Source organism: Dromiciops gliroides, chromosome 1 (genome assembly GCF_019393635.1).
Source record: "Dromiciops gliroides isolate mDroGli1 chromosome 1, mDroGli1.pri, whole genome shotgun sequence".
Taxonomy (NCBI): domain Eukaryota; kingdom Metazoa; phylum Chordata; class Mammalia; order Microbiotheria; family Microbiotheriidae; genus Dromiciops; species Dromiciops gliroides.
In genome coordinates this window covers 264,215,490-264,236,548 of record NC_057861.1, presented here as the reverse complement: position 1 = coordinate 264,236,548, position 21,059 = coordinate 264,215,490, and positions in this window count along the sequence as shown.

The following is a 21,059-nucleotide window of genomic DNA, read 5'->3' as shown; positions in this document are numbered from 1 at the left end:
CAGAGGAAATTCAGAAACACAACCTGGAGAAACTAAAATTTGTTCTAATTGATGATTTTCTGTATTATATTTCTATCGATCACTTTCCATTACTGGTGACCTGGTGATATAATTTAATCTTGCAATGTTTCTCAAACTGGTTTAAATTAAATTTTTAAATTATTTCTTGATAAAATAGCTGCTCTGTCACTTTTAAATTTTAATTAAAAATCACCTATCCAAGTCATGGTCTAATAAAGTTTTCATGTACATTATCTCTTAGATGTCTTCTATAAGACATCAGGGAAATTCCATACTTAAAAAAACAACACAACAGTATAGGAGGCCCCCTTTCCCTGCTTTAAGCAAGACTTCTTAATCTTTTTTTGTGGCATGGACCCTTTTGATAGTTTGGTGAAGCCTATGGATCTCTTCTCAGAATGTTTTCTGATAGTGAAAGAAAACGCTAAAATTTCAGTTAGAGGGTAGTGAAAATAAAGATGATTCAAGTCCACAGTCTCCCTGAAATCTATCAGAGTCCAAAGATCCCGGGTTAAGAAGTTCTGAATTAAAGGAAAGCAGTGTTGCACAATGGATAGAGGAGAGAAAGCCTGCCTTGGAGTCACAAAGACCTGATTTTAAGACTTAGATTGGCTGTAAGGCAAATTTCTTCTCTCTCAAGTACCTTTCTAGGAATTGCTTATCAGCATTGATCGTTGGGGATTTCCTTACTAGTTGCTTTTTATACTGTTTAAATCACAGGTCTGCACTAAAAAAAGGTAGTCTCAAAATTACACCTTGCAATAAAGCAAAAATATTTAAAATGAAAAGAATGACAAACACCATAATATTAACAAAAACCATAAACATTTTTAACTAAAAGATTTTAAATTTTCTTAGTAAATAAAACATTTTATAAAATTGTATTTAGAATTATAAAGCACTAAATAAAGTCTGTAGCCCATTCCTTCCATAGGCAAAGCTAAAGATGAAATATTTCATTTTTACAAAAAAGAGTATTACAGAAAATCTAATAATGAGATATAGCAAAGCTAATCTAGTTATTTAAACAGATATTGGGAGATGGTGTATGTTTTCTAATGTAACTATTCAAACCATGGGCATATGCATATTATATACCTATATGTATAAATATATGGGAATACTAACATATAATTATATATAATGCATATATGTGTATATATATACACGTATGTGGATGTATTTATACATCCACACATTATATATATATATTTTTAACACATTGGTTCCAAACCCATTGAAATTCATCATTCGGAAGATTTTTAAATAGGTTAAAATTCTGTTTTTAAAGTGTGAGTTTTTTTAATAGTTGAATCATTTACAGCAACAAAAGCTTAGCTTTTAAATTAGCTCAAGGCATTATATATAAATACCTCTGTGTGTATGTGTGTATATGTGTGTGCTGGGTAGGTTAATCAATTAATGATAATGAATTTAAATTTTTTAGATCATCTTGATCATTTTGGATCACTTCATCAGATCTGATTGGATCATTATTGTTTTTACCTACCTGATAAAGAGACCATATGAGGATTGGGAATGACAGATCTCCCATTTTCTGGTTGTTGCCTTGTGCTCACATTATTAGTATTAGTTTCAATTTGTACTTTCTTTGCAGGAATCCTGTTTTACCACCACCCCATTTTGTGAGGTTTAGTTTAGTTAAAGCTAAAAATACAATCCACTTAACTAGGCACACATAAGCTTTAATACATTGCAATATGCCAAAATTGACCAAATGCATGGGAGTGCCACTGTCCACCCTTCTACATTTGTGGCACTGCCACTCTTCCTTCAGGACACCTTTTATGCTACTAGATGTGACACAAAGGACTATCTAGCATGGAAAAAGTGAGGGTGCCCCTGTCAACCTGTATATTAAATATTAGCAAAACTTAATTTTTCTTATTTTTCCTAGGTAAAATAAATAATAAAGAATTCTAACATTTTTCTTCACCCCTCCGAATGCATCTATTTGGGTGCCTGAAGTGCTCATATCCCATTTTGGATGGTACTGTTCCAAGGTATATAGGGATAATAGTCTGGACTCATGGAAGGAATATCCACATAAATGAAATCATAGATCCTTGAAATGTTGAAATAAGAGAAGGGCAGTTCAAGACTCAATTGCTTTCTCATAGGAGATATGCAGTGTGTCTCTGTTCTTCCTTGGTGAATGGTGTGCTCTGAGAGAACTTTAGATGCCTCTAAACATGATTCTAACATGAAATATAACTCACTCTGAGTAGAATAAACCTCATTCCCCAGAGGGAGGATGGGGGATGTGTAGACAGTCACAAAAGGTGAAAATGACTGAAGACTACGTATGAGATTTAAAACTGACTATAAGAGCATTAAACTCCCCCTTTAACTTTTCCCTCCCAGACCAGTAAGAAAAGAAGCCTCTGAACTTTAATCAGTGACGGATTAGCCTTTATTGTTTAGACAACAAACAGGTGATACTAACTAGGGAAATAGGAAAGTAGAAATACAAATGAATAATCTTAGATCTAAGCTTAGTCTATATTCTTTTATAAAACTCACCGAATCCCAAAACTGCCTGTCAGAACGAGAACCGGAGTCGACCACCAAAGCATGCGCCATCAAGCCAGAGTGTGCGAGACTGAGAGACAACTTCCATTCCCACTCTCTGTTTTAAGTTGGCGTCCCGGAAGCATGGCATGCTTAGCCACGCTCTCCCAGGCAGCAGCATGGCTGTTCGTCAAGGTCTCCTCCCCAAAAGGGCGGTCCTTCAAAAACCGCTTCAGTAGTATGAGTTCAACTCTCAAATTTCAGTTAAAACTTCCGTTTTTTTTACCACATATGTAAATGCAGTCCCTGAGTACCAAAGGAAATCGACTAGACTCAGTGTTTATCTTTGTCTGATCTACTAACCATTGGTGTATTTGAAGATAGTTGGGACCCACTTATCCTATATTTGAACGGTTTTAGCTTCCTTTGTTCTTCTGAGTATGAAACAATTCTAGCCCTTATTGCCACTTGGATCCAGTTTGAAGATCTATCTGAGAAGGCTGCTCTCCCTGAACCACAATAAGATGAGTGAGACCAGGGTTTAACTCAATTTCATTTAATTCAGTAAACATTTATTAAGTCCCTACTAAGTACCACACACTATGCTAAGTACTGGGGTTGCTGTTGAGATAGTAGAGGTAGGTGTCCTTACTGAAAGTTTTAAGCAAAGGCTGGATTATCCCTGGCAAAGGCTGTGCTGTGCTGGGATTTCTATTTCAGTTATGGCATGGATGTACATGGCCACTGAGGTCTCCTTCTGACACTGTGGGATTTTATGATTGTTTCGTCTCCTAGATCACTTTGTGCCTTATTAGGATAGATGGGAGTTTGACCAACTGAGTATAGGCATCTTTTTCTGTTCCTTGAATCAGAGGATTATAGATTTAGATCTGGAATTGACTACAGAGTCCATCCAGTCTGACCTTCTCATTTTACAGATGATAAAGATGAGGCCCATGGAGGTTAGATGACAGGTAGTAAGTGACAGATATGAAATTTGAACCCAGGTTCTCTGATGCCATGCCTTGCATTCTTTCCACTGTATCCTGCTCCCTTCTTTGATCAGAAATCCTAGAGAAAATGAGTGAAATGTGGAAGTAATGAAAAGTACACTCAAGAAATCCCCAATGATGTGGTAGAAGCACCAACTTTTACAATCAGAGACAATTAGAACTGGAAAGGACCTTAGTAATCTACTTCCCCCTGGTTTATTTCCTGGCTCATCACCCCATTTTACAGATTGGGAAACAGATTACAGGCACAGAAAGGATCCTTCTCCAGATCATGCCCTCTTACCTTACGTGCCTCTCAGGATTCTATCCTGGGCTCTCTTCTCCCCTTATACTACTTCACTTGGTGATCTCATCAGCTCCCATGAATTTAATTACCATCTTTATACTGATGATTCTCAGATCTCCTATCCTCCCTTAAATCTCTGCTGACTTCCAATTTTATGTCTCTGCTGCCTTTCAGGCATCTCAAACTGCATGTCCATCCAGTAGATGTCTTAAACTCAGTAGATCCCAAACAGAACTCATCATCCTTTTCCTTAAACCCTCCAGGTCCTCAGGCTCACAACCTAGGAGTCATCTTGTATTCCTCACTCTCTCTCATCTCTCCACACCCAATCTGTTGCCAAGGACTGTCATTTTCACCTTAGCAACATCTCCCAAATATGTCCCCTTCTCTCCTGTGACACTGCCACACTCTCGTGCAGGCCCTCATTACTTCATTTCTTGGTGATTGCAATATCCTACTGGCAGGTCTGCCTTCCTCAAGTGTCTCTCCTCTGCAGTCCATTCTTCATTTAACCACTAAAATGACTTTCCAAAGATGCAGGTCAGATCATGTCAAACCACTCCCCCACCCCTCATTCAATAAATTCAATAAACTTTAATAAACAAGATACTCCATTTCTTGAGCATTTTCTTTGGCTATCCCCAATACCTGGGAATTCTTTACCTCCTCTCCAATGACTGACCTCCTTGGCTTCCTTTATGTCCCAATGAAAATCCCACTTTTAGTGCTTTCTCTCTGTTAATTAGGTCCTATTTATGTTGCTTTGCATATATTTGTTTCCATGTTGTCTCCTCCATTAGATTGTAAACTCCTTGAGGGTAGAGACTGCCTTTCCCCCTTTTTGTCTAGTAGGCACTTATTAAATATTTGTTGATTGACTGATTTACCCGAGGTCACAGTGAGAAAATGTCAGAACTTGAATTATCTCTGCTTCTCCTGACTCCCACACCAAGTGCTCTGCCTCCTCTATCATGTTGGCTAACATTTTTTTTTTTTAGTGAGGCATTTGGGGTTAAGTGACTTGCCCAGGGTCACATAGCTAGTGTCAAGTGTCTGAGGCCAGATTTGAACTCAGGTACTCCTGATTCCAGGGCCGTTGCTTTTTCCACTGCACCACCTAGCTGCCCCAGGCTAACATGTTTTAACAGCAAGTCCCTGCTCATTCCTTGTGCCTTCCTAATGCCCACTGCCAGAGACCTGTATTTCCCAAGGTCTATCAGAACACAGGGATGTCATATTCCCTCTTATCATGAAGCTTTCAGTCTTAAACAATAATGTCCTTTGAGCACCTTGCCTAGCCTAAAATACTCCCTCCATAACTCTCAGAAGAAATTCATTGAGATAGCTGGACGCCTAAGAACAGGTGCAGCTTTCTTCTCAGTCACAATAATTAAGCCTGAGAAGCTGCTTGAGAAATCCCAAAGAGCTCAGGTTTTACCACAGCTGCAGACTTGTAGCTACAGTGAGTAAACGCTTACAAACAATTGCAGCTGATTAATGGAAAATGCCAGCACAACCGCTTTCTAAAAATGACAAGAGTAGACAAACACCCACCTGCTTTCTTGGTGTCTTCTATAGGAAATGAGAAATATACATCTTAAGTTGCTGAAAATGATGTCCTTGCTGAGAAGTTCATATCAAGCAGGTGAGGGCTTTGCTCACACTGGTTAAGCAGGTAATTCCACCAACAAGGAAAGATACTAGATTCCTCATAATGGAGATGGGGGAAAAGCCAATAGAAGCCCACAGGCTAATCTTGATTCAATCAACAAGTGCTTGTTAGGTGGCTATGTAAATGTGAGCTATGATTATTTAGCCAAAATAAGTCACGTAGTAGAGACATTATGGAAGAGAGGATAAAATGCAAAGCTTAGAAATCCTGGACTGAAATCCCCTCCTTTTAAATTCACTAGCTCAGTGATTCTGAGGGAGTCATCTAGTGCCTCAGTCAACTTGCTGGGACTCATCTATGAAGTCACAGAAGGGTTGCGATCTGCATTGGTGGAGGGAATTTACATGTGGACAAGTTACTATAATGATGAAATCACAGATTTTTCCCATAAATATCTTGCCAGTCAATAGTGTTCAGAACATTGTATTAGGCGCTGGAAGATATAGAGAATTTAGATAGGACACTGTCCCTGTTCTTAAATGGAATATAATCTTCTTGTTGTTGTTTATCATTCATTCATTCTTTTTCTTTTTTCTTTCTTTCTTTCTTTCTTTTTTGTCTTTCGGCAGGGCAATGAAGGTTAAGTGACTTGCCCAGGGTCACACAGCTAGTAAGTGTCAAGCATCTAAGGTCAGATTTGAACTCAGGTCCTCATGAATCCAGGGCCAGTGCTTTATCCACTGTGCCACCTAGCTGCCTCTGCATCATTCATTTTCTTTCTTTTTTTTTTAAGTGAGGCAATTGGGGTTAAGTGACTTGCCCAGGGTCACACAGCTAGTAAGTGTCAAATGTTTGAGGCCGGATTTGAACTCAGGTCCTCCTGACTCCAGGGCCGGTGCTCTATCCACTGTGCCACCTAGCTGCCCCTGCATCATTCATTTTCAAAGAGGCCCAAGGCATGAATTGGATGTGAGGCAGAGTTGCACAAAGTCATCAGCTTCACTTTCTCTTCCAGAGTTATCAAAGTTCAGTGGCAGGACAAAAATCAGAAAGACTGGTGATGGCCCAGGATTCAGTGCATGACCTTGGTATCTTATATGACTGACCAAGCTCTAAGCACTCCATGGCACCTGGTTCAGTTGCCTTTATGGTTATTGTAACAAATGGTTCTCATCAACCCATTCCTCTGAAGGAAGTCTTAACATGATTGGGGTAGACATCCCCCTAACTCATTGATAGGTTTGAAACCTGTCTGTTACCCTCAACCTGGTTTAGCCCATCTGCTGAGATAATTTTACTGCTATTGCAATGCTACAACAGATGAGAATTGGATGAAAGGTGAACAACAAAGGTGCATGAGTAGCCCTGCAAAAAGCCCAGCAAGGCCTCACACCAGAGGTGCTAATCCCCCCTGCTGAATGAATAATATCTACCAGGGTACCCTCCTTTCTCATATAGGTTAGATTTAAAAGGAAAGGAAGCTATCCTCAAGGATTACTTGGCCCACACTCTCTTGCCACTGATACAGCTCCCTGTGGCCTCAGATCATGTTGACATGCTTTCTGGTTACCTAAAGGCATAAAAATGCTTACCCAAGAGGAGTCAGAGTCCTTCAGACTTGGTGCATGCCCCAGTGGTTGGTGACTTATCGCACGCACCCTTTCTTTCTGACATTTCTATATGGAGGCAAAGTTTTGGGAGAGACATCTCCCTATATCTAAGTGTTGAGTGTAACTAAAAAAAAAATAAACAAACAAATAAATAAATGAAGGAAGGAAAGAACAAATAAATAAATAAATAATTAGGTGAATAAACAAACAAATATAAAAATGATTAAATGAATAAATAAATGAATGAATATATATATCACAAATGTATATAAACACACAGAATACCTTGATGAGTATAATTTTTATGCTGTGCCTAAGAAAGCCATGTTAAAGAAAACCAAAACCAAAACCAAAAAACAACTATAGCAGGGTCTCTATACGTTTCTCATTTCATTCCAATACTAGAACTAAACTACCAAAAGACTGGTCTCAGTCAGGTCAATCCAGTGACAGAGAGGATAAAGGCTCATGCAGTATAGAGTCTAGGAAGGGGTAGCACAAATGCACTGCCACAGTGGTATAATATTGGAACCTGAGTTCAATTAGTGCTACCCAGACCAAAGTCAGCACCAAGAGTCAACCTCTGAAATCATAGGCAATCAGAGAAGAGTGCAGATCTTCATTTCAAGGTCTATTCTCTCACCTTTGCAGATTTAAACTATGAAGGTCAATCATGCAGATCCTGAGATAATTGCTAGTGGGATGACAGCAGACAAGTCACTTCAACTTATTGAGCCTCAGTTTCCTTGATGTATAATATGGCAGTTCTTCCTCATGGGGTTGTTGTAAGAAAGGCACTTAGTAAATTATTTTTTGAAAACCACTATGTGCATGTGAAGTGTTATTCTTATTTTAACCAGTCCATATTATCAACAGGCAAATGACATTTCTGGAAAAAAAGTCAATTTAGTAAAATAGATATACAATATTGGAAAGCCAAGTGACCACTTTGTCAAGAGGGATCCTATTCAGGTATGGGTTTAACCAGATTGTTTCTGAGGTCGCTTCCAATTCTAAGATTCTTATTAAAAAATAGGCTATACTTCCCCCCAAAATCTATCTTGTAAAAATCCTTAATATATGCTACAATTGATGTTATTTTTAAAGATTTGGCTACTTGTTTTCTTCAAAGTGATCCCCTTTTCAGAGTATGGCCTATATCCAAGGCAGACAATTTTCAGAACAATAAGCTAGGCTGACAAATGGATTGTATCCTCTCTGTACAAATTTCTAATATCTTAGTAAGTTTTTGTTCTAGGATTGGCTGATCCAGTCCCATGATAGTTTATATAAGATACTGGAATAATAAAATGAGAAAAATGTTAACCACAGTTGACAAGAGATTTACTTAGCTATAGCAGAAAAAGGGTATTCAACAATGATAGACCTTAAGGGCCCAAGTTGCCCATTGCGATCCAGTGGTCAAGTATCAGAGAGGGTACCTGGAACCCTTCCTCAGTCCGTTTTGTATTTAGGTTACCAGAAGGGATATCAAAAGCCTGAGCCTTTAGTCCTCTGGGTCAACCAATTCTTATTTAAAATTTAAAAGAAATATATTCTTTCTTTTACCAATTACATGTAAAAATTTGTAATATTTTTTTTCTTTTTAAATTTTTGAGGTCCAAATTCTCTTTCTCCCTTCTTCCCTTCACCCCTCTTTGAGAAGGCAAGCAATTTGATAGGAGTTATACATGCTTGGTCATACAAAGCATATATTCATATTAGTCATGTTGTGGGAGAAAAGACAATCCAAGAAAAATAAAGTAAAAAAAAGCATGATTTGATCTGCATTTAAACTCCATTTGTTCTTTCTCTGGAAGTGGGTAGCATTTTTCATAAGTTCTTTGAAATTGTTTTAGATCATTGTATTCCTGAGAATAGCTAAGTCCTTTACAGTCAATCATCCTTACCATATTGCTGTTACTGTGTAGGATGTTCTGGTTCTTCTCATTTCACTTTGTATCAGTTCATGTAAGTCTTCCCAGGTTTTTCTGAAAGCATCCTGCTTGTCATTTCTTATAAAGTATTCTGTCACAGTCATATACCATAACTTGATGGGCATCGCCTCAATTTCTGATTTTTTGCCACCACAAAAAGGGCTGCTATAAATATTTTTGTATATAAAAGTCTTTCCTCTTTTTCCTAAAAAAACATTCTCCTTGGGATATAGACCTTAGTTTTATAGCCTTTGAGATATAGTTCCAAATTGATCCCCAGAATGGTTGGATCAGTTTACAACTTTATCAACAAAGGATCAGTGTCCCAATTTTCCCACATACTCTCCAACATTTGTCATTTTCCTTTTCTGTCATCTTAGCCAATCTTATAGGTGTGAGATGGTACCTTAGAGTTGTTTTAATTTGCATTTCACTAATCAATAGTGATTTAGAGCATTTTTTAATACAACTATAGATAGCTTTGATTTCTTCATTTAAAAACAACCTATTTGGGAGCAGCTAGGTAGCTCAGTGGATAAAGCACTGACCCTGGATTAAGAATGACCTGAGTTCAAATCCGGCATTGGACACTTGACTCTTAACTAGCTGTGTGACCCTGGGCAAGTCACTTAACCCTCATTGCCCCACAAAAAACCCCCAAACCAAAACAAAGAAACCATAGAAACTACCCATTCATATCCTTTAACCATTTATCAGTTGGGAAATCACTTGTATTCTTATAAATTGGGTTAGCCAGTTCTTCAAGATGGCTTTTAATGTCTTTTTTTGTGTGAGGCAATTGGGGCTAAGTGACTTGCCCAGGGTCACACAGCTAGTAAGAGTCAAGTGTCTGAGGCCGGATTTGAACTCAGGTCCTCCTGAATCCAGGGCCACTGCTTTATCCACTGCACCACCTAGCTGCCCCACCTTAATGTAATTTAAGGAAAAACTAACCTGGCTTGCATGGAGACAAGGTTTAGGATATTATTCCTACTACAGCTTTCTATTCTAAGAGATCAAATTATAGATTTTTATTATTTTCATGACTTTGCTGTTTAAGTGTTAGATTCATGACTTTCTGTCCACTCTCTATAAAGGGCTCTGCTTAACATGCCCCTAGTGAGTTCCCTACAGTCACTGAGCTGTTTCTGCATTCTGAATCTCATGTTACTGAAACTTGAGTCTTCTCTGAGGATAGCACATTCATTTCTACCCTTTCCATTGGCTGTTATTTCTATTCTCCTGAACTCACAAAAGACCAAGAGGGAATTTGTCATGCATCATGCTCCCTGCTACACTATACATAGTGGAGAAATGGACTAGATTTGTAGACCATTTCTCTGCTCCTAATCCTAATCTGTTCTCTATTGAAATCCATGTGATTCATTTATGTAATGCTTTTTTCATCCTTGTTGTTATTGTTTATTAATCTTCCAGAAGCTATCCTAAATTTCTAAAGGACTTTATTACCTGCCTCAAATCTCTCTCAATACCCCATTTTCTGACATCATTTGCAGGGATTTTTAGTATTAATCCTGATGACACATATAATAATCTGACCTTAGGATGCTTCTTCAACTTCAATAACTGCCTTCTACTTTCAATTTTAGCCACCCAATTACATGATAAGATCTAGATCTCTTTAATTCTTAGAATTTAACCATTTCCAAGATCTAGAACTTTTTTGTGAGACAATCGGGGTTGTGACTTGCCCAGGATACACAGCTAGTAAGTGTCAAGTGTCTGGGTCTGGATTTGAACTCAGGTTCTCCTATGTCCAGGGCTGGTGCTCTATCCATTGCGCTACCTAACTGCCCCAAGATCTAGAACTTTGAAATTTCACTCTCCAACCAGAACTATGACTTCTTCTTTTATAAGGTTTAAGTCATACTTCTGTCTTTGCATTTCCAGATCTTAGTTTTATGCTTGGTACTTAATAAATTCTTGTTGATGGATTGAATATTTTTTGTATTTATTTTGTATATACTTATTTATGTTAGTTCTCCCTCACTTAAATCCAATTCAGTGCAAATCATGACATCATGCTGATGTCATAGAAGGACAAACACCACCACCAGCACCACTACCACCACCACCAACAACAACAACCTATTTATGTTTAGGGTGTCTGTTTGTCTCCCCTCAATGGAATATACTCTCTTTGGGGGCAGGAGCAGTTTTATTTTTGTTTTTATGCACACCCACTACCTATCACAATGCCTACAGCATAGTAGGTTCAATGTGTCTGATGGCCTTCTTCTTCCTTCTCTCTACACTCTCTCCCTTAACAGTATCACATATTTTTATGGCTTCAATGATCACATCTTTGAACATGATTCCCAGAATTATATCTATAGCCCTGATTTTTCATATAAACTCCTGACCTTCATTTCCAATTGTCTTGAGAAAATCTACTTATGGTTATATTGTCTATCATTTCTGCTTCTGTAATATAGGATAGTAGAAGGGACATTGGATTTGGAGGCAGAGGGCTTGTATGGTAGGACCAAAATCTAGCAGGGTTCCCTTCCACCTGCCTGGAAACAGGGATTGGTTTTCCCCAAAAGGCAACAAAGCTCTTTTGGGGACCCAATTGACCACCTCCTCCTTGATGTAGCCTTCTTATCACCTGAGGGTATAAAAAAGTCTTACTCATGTGGTCGATGTCTGAAGACCACAAGAGTTACCCTACTCTGCCTTGCTAACTAGAAGTATTTTGCTGTGGAGACAAGGGTGGATAGGTCTATAGAAGCTAAGAGCCACTGTATTCTTTTATATCCTTTCTATGTTAGGATTTTATAAATTTTTGTTAGTTTAATGATTTAAGAATGTCTCATTTCATCCCCAAATCAGACGTAAACTAACAGAATACTGGTGTCTGGTCCACCCCTAACCTCCTTGCTTCAAATCCTCACTCAACTTACTAGCTGTATAACCTTGGGTAAATTACCTCCTAAGGCTGCAAAATGATGAGGTTGGACCAACTGATCTTCAGTATTCCTTTCAGCAGATGTTTGGATAATCTAATCGCTCCACCACTACTTTATCATCCCACCATGCAAAGTTTATGAACTATTTCTTGAGGCAAACTGTTCTGGTGGACATGAGTATATCTTTTTAAGAAACATTATTACTCAACCACTTAAAAAAAATCTAATATATTCCTTTTGAATGAGGTATTTCCTTATAGACACATATTTCAAACATGAGTCCATTCCACTTAATCTCTGAGGTTCAAATTTGTTTTCTTGCAATAAGATCTCTCAATAAGGTCATCTTATTTATTACTTTCATTAAAAATTTGCATAAAAATCTGAGGCTTTATCATTGGCTTCTTTATGGTGGCTTAACTTGAAGTGTTTGTCATTCAGGGCTTCTTAACTTGGGGGGTTATGGATCCCCAAAGAGTCTGTGATTAGGTCTCAGGGATTCTTTGAACCTTGAAGAGAAAGAAAATTATGTCTTTATTTCAATATAATTGGCATCTTTTATAATCCACCATATTTTATGTTATACATAACTGTCAGAGGTGTAATGATTAGAATGATACCACCTTCTGGAGACTTACTGTAGGAAAGCTCTACCATGTGGAGAAGGCCTCTGAGGGCAAGGCCATGCGGCTTTTCTTTGGCGTCAGGAAGTGATGTTTGCTTGTGGGAGGAAGAGGGGGCGAGGTTGATGCTCTGGCTCACTTTTGTCAGGACTCTGGTGGAGAGGGGAGCTAAAAAATGTGCTCTGCCTTTGATAGATAGATGAATCTAGGCCTTTCTCTTTCTCTTCACCAAATTCTTATTCTCCTTAATAAATGATTAAAAGTCTAACTCTTGCTAAAGCTTATAATTTATTGGTGACCACTCATTAGATATTTTAGACAAATTAGCTAGAATTTTAGTCCCTTACAGAGGGATCCAAGAAGCAAAAAAGGATTAAGAACCTCAAATCTAGTTTATTGACTTTTTCATCTTTTCCCATGTATGTTGGTGCATAAGCTGGGATTTTCATCCTGGTGATTTGTTTGTATATGTGATTGATCAGTCCTACAAGCTAAGGAGACCAAGTTTCCCATGAAATACTGTCCCTTGATGCCTTTAGGCATTATTTTTAGAAAAAGCACAATGGCAACAAATTCTTAGACATCTTTTCATTCAGCTATAACTTCTTTAGGTTTTCTGGTTTTCTTTATCATGAGGATCTCAGTATATATGTGATTTAGTTCCTTCAATAATTTGTAAATTATGGTATTGGTCACTGGACAAAGAGTACACATTCAGAGTACCAATGAGGGAATTCATGTTTATATATGGATTGCCTAAGATGGGAAACTGTTATTCACCAGTGTAGTTTCTACCCCTTAAAGTAATTCTGCTACCATCACTATGAAAAGAGAAAGGAGCTGAATAGGACGAAAGACCATTTAATAGTTTGTTCTGCTACAGCTGGGAAAACAAAAACCAAAAGAAAACAAAATTATCACCTAGTGGCCAGCTTTTTGGCAATGAGTGTCTCCATTCTTAGCTGGGCTTGCAGCAACAATCTGCAGCCAGGTAGGTCTATATAAATTGAACCTGACAGAGATTACAGTGATTCTACTGACATAGCCTTTGAGAAATCAGTGCCACCTCTATTCCATGATGAGATATAAGAATAGGTTACTGGATGGATGAAGAATGTTTCCAATGCTATGTGAAAAAAAATGACCTTATTTACTACTAATAATTAGAAAAATGAAAATTAAAACAGCTCTGAGGTCTTATCATCTCAAACCAAACATGTGGCAAAGATGATAAAAAAAGAAACTGACAAAGGTTGGAGGGACTATAAGAAAACAGGTTCACTACTGGTCCAACCATTATATAGAACAATTTGGAACTATCCCCAAAGGGCTATAAAATTGAGCATATCATTTGACCCAGTAATACCACCACTATATCTATATTCCAAAGAAATCAAAGAAAATGGGAAAAGGATATATATATATATATGTATGTATATATATGTATATATGTATATATGTGTGTGTATATATATATATATATATGGGAGCTATTTTTGTGGTGACAGAGAATTGGAAACTGAGGGCATGCGCATCAATTAGAGAATGGCTGAACTAGTTGTGGCATATGATTGTGGTGGAGTACTACTGTACTATAAGAAATGATGAGCAAGTTAGTTTCAGAAACATCTGGCAGGACTTATATGAACTTATACAAAATGAAGTAAACAGAACCAGGAGAACATTGTACACAGTAACAGCAATATTGTATGATCAACTGTGAATGACTTAGATATTCTGAGCAACACAATGACCCAAGACAATTGAAAAGGACTTATGATAAAACATGCTATCTACCTCCAAGGGAAAGAACTCATGGAGGGGCAACTAGGTGGCACAGTGGATAAAGTACCCTCCCTGGATTCAGGAGGACCTGAGTTCAGATCTGTCCTCAGACACTTGACACTTACTAGCTGTGTGACCCTGGGCAAATCACTTAAGCCTCATTGCCCTTCAAAAGAAAAAAAAGAAAGAACTGGTGGAGTCTGAATGTAAATTGAAGAATAATTTTTCACTTTATTTTTCATGCTTTTGTTTGCAACATGGCAAATATAGAAATAGGTTTTGCATGATTTCACATGTATAATTGATATCTTATTGCTTGCCTACTCAGTGGGTGGGAGAGGGAGAGGAAGGAGGGAGAAAATTTGGAGCTCAAACTTTAAGAAAGAAATGAAATCTATAAATAAATAATAAAGAAAGGTTCATTGATGCATGGTTGGAGGGAGAGAAAAATAAATGTTTCTTAATTAAAAATAAAATTTAATTAAAAAGAATGTATATATGAGAGGTAAAAAACAAACAAACAATACTATGGAGGACTAGAGGAGGGGGATTTGAAGGAGCCAGCACTTGAGTGGGTCAAAGAATGCTGGTTGGTATCAGCTTTTCTCTATTATTGTTGGAGCTTTTAGCAGTGGCATCATATCTTTATACTAAGTAAAAAAGAAGGAAAAGTACGGTCACATCATTTAACTTTTGCTATAGGCAACTGAATGTAGGACAACATTAATCAGCTTTCAAATATAACTTGACTTGGGTTAGAAGAAAGAGGTCACTGTGACCCTAATTATCTCAACATTCTGTTCTGACAGCCAAGTAAGAACTACTCAAAATGTAACAGGGACGTTAAATTAAGAACTCTGTTTTGTAGAGTCAGAAGACAGAATCCATGAGCTTCATTCTGACAGTTGGTTGGCTGTTTATAGACACATAACTGTATTGTGAGCTCTGGGAAGAATGTTTCTATCTAAATCCAAGGTATTATTAGTATTTGTATCTAAGCAGCCATATAGTGAGTTTTTATTTGGGATCAGCTGTACTCTATAACCAAGCAGTTATTGGCACTCAAGCAGATACTTTGAGAAGGCAATTTACTCTCTGTATAGGAAAGGATGGTCAGCATAGTGGAAAGAGTAATGCCTATGGAGTCAAAAGGCCTGCATTTGACTTCTGGATAATAATAATAGCATGTTTGTATAGAGCTTTAAGGTTTGCAAAGTACTTTGCATCTGTTATCTCAATCCTGTAGCAGCAGCAATAATTGCCAACCGTCACCAACTGTCATATAGGCACAAAGCCCCAATATCGGTTGCACCCTTCTGACCATCACCTCTGCTTCCAGCCCAGTCCTCACTGCCATCATCCAGGGAAGCAACTCCTATGGAGAAAGGGCCAAGGATCCCTACCATCAACCAACCATACCCAAGGCAGACAAACCAGCCTAGATGAAGCAACAATACACCTTGAGGGAGAGAAAGGAGATAACATATGCCTTGAAAGCAGGCTGGCTTGGGAACTTCCACAAAATGGAGCCTCCAGTTTTAACTCATGAATGAGGAAATAGAAGCAAGTCTTGTGGATGAATATTCTTTTTTAAAAAAAATTATTTTAATTTCCTTAAACATTTCCTGAATAGATGTAAAAATTTTTAAATAATCTTTTAAAAAAATTTGAATTCCACATTCTTTTTCTCCCTCTTATATCTCCCCCTCCTTGAAAAAGCAAGCAATTTGCTTTTGATTATACATGTGAGGTGATGCAAAACATTTACATATTAGACAAGTTGTAAAAGACAAACAAAATAATACAATAATAATAAAGTTTTAAAATATGCTTCAACCTGTATTCAGAGTTCTTCAGTTCTCTCTCTAGAGGTGGATAACATTTTTTATCATGCATCCCTTGGAATAATCTTGGATCATTGTTTTGATCAGAGCAGCTAAGTCTTTCACAGATGATTATCCTCACGGTATTGCTGTTACTATATACAGTGTTCTCCTGGTTCTTCTCACTTCACTTTGTATCAGTTCATATGTTTTCTCAAATGTTACTTCAGTTATCCTGCTCATCATTTCCTATAGTACAAAGGATTCCATATACACAACTTGTTCACCTATTCCCCATTTGGTGGACATGCCCTCAATTTTTAATTCTTTACCATTGAAAAAAGAGCTGCTATAAATAGGTCCTTTTCTCCTTTTCTTTGATCTCTTTGAGACACAGACCTAGCATTGTTGAGTCAAAGGGCATGCAGTTTTATAGCCCTTTGGGCAAAGTTCCAATTATTCTCCAGAATGGTTAGACAAGTTCGCAAATCCCTCAATAATGCATCAGTGTGCAGAAATGTGTTTAATGTGATTGTACATATACAAGCTATATGAGATTGCTTTAAGTCTTGGGGAGGAGGGTGGAGAAAAATTTGGAACTAAAAATCTTATGAAAACAAATGTTGAAAATTTTTTTACATGTAACTGGAAAATAATAAAATGCCTTTATGATCAAATAAAAACGTGGAAAAATAATGCATTAGTGTCTTGATTTTTCTACATCCTGGTGAAGGAATATTCTAAGGTAATCAGTCTCTAGGATAGTATACTCTTCCAGAGCAAGGAGGCCTCAGACACTGAAGGAAGTTCTGGGATGACTTAATAATGGAGAATCAGGGCCAGGACAAGATCAAGTAAGGATTTTTTGACTATGAGAACATTTATAGGCAGCCAAAAAGGAGCTATCAGAAGAGGAGAGATTAAATATTAGAAGTAAAATGAGCATGATTATAGGGATAACCTGACAGAGAAGATGGGATTAAGAGTATTTGTGGAAAAAATTGACCTTCATGAGAAGGGCCACCTCTTCATTAGAGACTGAGAAATAGGAGTAGAGATTGGGGTATAATGTCAAGGAGATTTGAAATAAATGAAATGGAGAAAAGGGAACCTATGGGTCACTTCTATTTTCTCAGGAAAGTATAAAACAAAGTCCTCTGATTCAAGAGAGAAGAGGTTTGGAAAAGGCACAGCCCAGGGACAGGATGGATAATTATTTAAGAAAGGGGTGGATATTGAGACAGGTCTAAATTATGCTTAGACCAACAGGTTCAATGTCTAGATTGCAGCAAGCAACTTATAGGTGGTAAAATTCAATTAAACCCTACTTTACTATTTAACAAATGTAAAGGGTGAACTTTAAAATGGGAGTTCTTAACTTGGCGCCCATGAACTTAAAAAAATATTTTATAACTATTTCAATATACTTTGTTTTCTTAGACTAGTTGGCCATTGAGGTCCCATCTATCTGTGAGAGCATGAGGTATAATGATCACTGTTGATTTGGTAAGGTTAAGTTTCCTGTTGTAAGCTATTCCTTTTTTTTAAAGCAGTTGCAAAACAAAGTAATGGATTTGAGAGGCAATAAAGTGCCACTCATCCTCTCCCTTATCTCAGGAAGCATTGCTTACTTGGTTTGGAAAACAACAATAAAATTTCAATCTTTTGAAGATTTTTTTTCTCCTAATCACCAATGTTAGAAAATAAATGTCATTGCAGAGAGCAGAGTAAAATTCTATAGACCAAGCTTATGTAGTCTTTCAGTAAACTGTGGGCCATTACTGAAGCTTTGGATTCAAACAGGCTAGAGTTCAGTCTTGAAGTCTTTTAATAATTGATAAAGTGTCTGCATGGCTCTCCGAGGGGAGAGTAAGAGAGGAAATGTGCCATAAAAAGTGACTAAATGAAGCAGCATAATGGAGGAGCTGGGCGTGAAGGATCTGAAGGTCAGGGAAGCTGGGCCAGTATGATAGCAGTTTCTCCTTGCTGTGACCAATCATTGAATCCACCTTCCCTGCTCTGAGATGAGTTGGTCTCCCAGAATTCCACTTAAACAGATGAAAACAAAAGCAGATAAAGACTTAGTTTTCAGGAAAACTGACAATTAGGGGAAAGTACTCTTGAAAGGACTTTACACATTAAATGTAATCAATTGATCATATGAGAAGGTAATCAGAGAATCATTATCTGTTTCTTCTTTCTCTTCACTTTGAGGCAAGAAAGGATATAAGGAAATTAAAGAGAATATAGCTGGGACCTTCCCCCTGACCAGGAATGCTAAGAAGATTCAGCCATGAAATTAAAAGATGCTTCTCCTTGGAAGGAAAGCAATGGAGAGCATACCAAAAGGCAGAGACATCACCTTTCTGACAAAGGTCTGCATAGTAAAAGTACAGTTTTTCCAGTAGCAATGTATGGCTATGAGACCATATTAGACTATAAGGAAAGCTGCAGAATCAGCACTTTCTGATTGTGGTGCTCCTGAGGACTTTTGAGAGTCCCTGGCATAGCAAGGAGATCAAATCAGTCAATTCTTGTTTTGTTTTTTGTTTTTTTTGTTTTGCAGGGCTATGGGGGTTAAGTGACTTGCCCAGGGTCACACAGCTAGTAAGTGTCAAGTGTCTGAGGCTGGATTTGAACTCAGGTACTCCTGAATCCAGGGCCAGTGCTTTACCACTGCACCATCTAGCTGCCCCTAAATCAGTCAATTCTTAAAGAAGTCAATTCAAACTATTACTTGGAAGGACAAATACTGAATTGAAAGCTTAGATACTTTAGCCGCATAATAATAAGATAGGGTTTATTGGAAAAGACTCTGATGTTGGGAAAGATTGAAGGCAAAAGAAAAAGAGGACAGCAGAGGATGGTTGGATAGTGTCATGGAAACAATGAACATGAACTTGGAAAGACTTCAGGTGATAATGGAGAATGGAAGGGCCTGGTGTGTTATGGTCCATGGGGTCATGAAGAGTCAGACATACTACCCAACAATAAGAACAGCCAAGGGTGGGGAGAAAAAGGGAGAGGAAACAAGCATTTAAATGCCTACTATGTGACAGGTACTGTACTAAGCAGTTTGTAAATATCTCATTTGATCCTCATAACAACTCTGTGAAGTAGCAGTTATTCCTATCAACCCTTTTAAAATGAGAATACTGAGACAGATAGAAGTTAACTGACTTGCCCAGGATCATACAGCTGGTAAATGTCTGAGGTTAGATTTGGTCTCAGGTCTTCCTGAATGGATTGACTACTTGCAGCTATGATGAAGAGGGATTTCTAGAAGTGTAGAATTTCTACATCCATCACAATAAGATGGTTCACACTATGAGAGACACACTGAAATTGAGTCAGACTAAGGGAAGAGAAGATTCACACCTCATCCTTCACTCACTTCAGGCATACACTGAGTGACTGGAATGGCAAGTGGAATTACCTATACTATTTAAAGTTATTATCTATATATCTATCACCATCTTTCTGTCTCTCTGTCTCTGTGTCTCTGTCTCTATCTCTCTGTCTGTCTCTGTGTCTCTGTCTCTGTCTCTCTCTCCCTATGTCTATCCCTGTGTCTCTGTCTGTCTCTGTCTGTCTCTGTCTCTCTCTCATGACAGAATGTTGACTTATATTGAGTTTGCAATCCACTAAAATCTCCAGTTCCTTTTTTCAGGTGAACTGACATTCAGCCATTTTTCTCCCATTTTTAACTTGTCAAAGTGATTTTTTAATTCAAGAACCTTCTTAAAATTCTTATTAGATTGTCCTATTGTTTTAGTTTATTATGAACTTGTGGGATCCTGATTCTTTCTTCCAACATATTTGCTTATCCCTTCAAGTTTTTTTTTTTTAATGATTTGTAGAGTTCAGCTAGGGTAAGAATCAAAACTTCATGTTGTCTGATGGATTATTAGCAAGGATGTTGAAGTCAGTAAGGAAGATGGCAGAAGAAGGAGTGGAGAGCAAAATTTAAGCCAGGTAATGCTGCCATCTGGCAAGTTGGAAATGGGTCTTCTAGAGCATCAGATAACACAAGTAATGAAACGAGGAAGGGTGGTAGAGATAGATGATGTAATCTTCATTTGATGAAGTGAAGGATGATGGTTTGATGCTTTGCAGATAATACACCAAAATAAAATTTAATGTTATTGGTTTTTTGTGTGTGCAGAAGACTTTGAATTGAAGTCAAGAGTCAGCTAGGTGTTTCAAAAAATAGATCCAAACTTAAAGTTAGAAAGACCTGCATTCAAATCTTGCCTTAGACATTTACTAGTTGTATGGGAAGGCCACTTAATTTTTGTCTGCCTTAGTTTCACCCTCTGTGTAATGGGGATACTAATACCACCTACCTTGTTGTTGTAAAGATAAAATGAGATAATATGGGAAAATGTAAAACACTGTATAAATGCTAGTTATTTTTTTTTATTATAGATTGGGATTCAAATCCTGGCTGACACTTGTTAACTGTAATCTGGTCTCAACCTCTCCATGTTTCAGTTTCTTTATCTCTCAAATGGGAATAATATTTGTACTACTTGCCTCACAGAATTGTGAAGAAAACACTTTGTAAAACTTGAAGCACCATATGTCATGTTTTATTGTTGTTTTCACTGTTACTTAGCTGCTATTTTTGGCACTGTAGAGACAGTCTAACCAGGCTGTATCTTTCTTCAAATAACTATTATTAGCTAAGTTCATAATTTCACAAGTAAAGTTTTGAGAGATACTATGTTTGATACTTTAGTGAACTTTCTAATGAGAACATATGCTGTTTTCCTTTCTTTGTGAGTATTTTAAAATAGCTATATCAGATTTATCTGGTACTATTTATATTTACTGAGATCACTTTATTTATTTTTCATTATTTTAATATTAGTTCTTGGAGTGCTA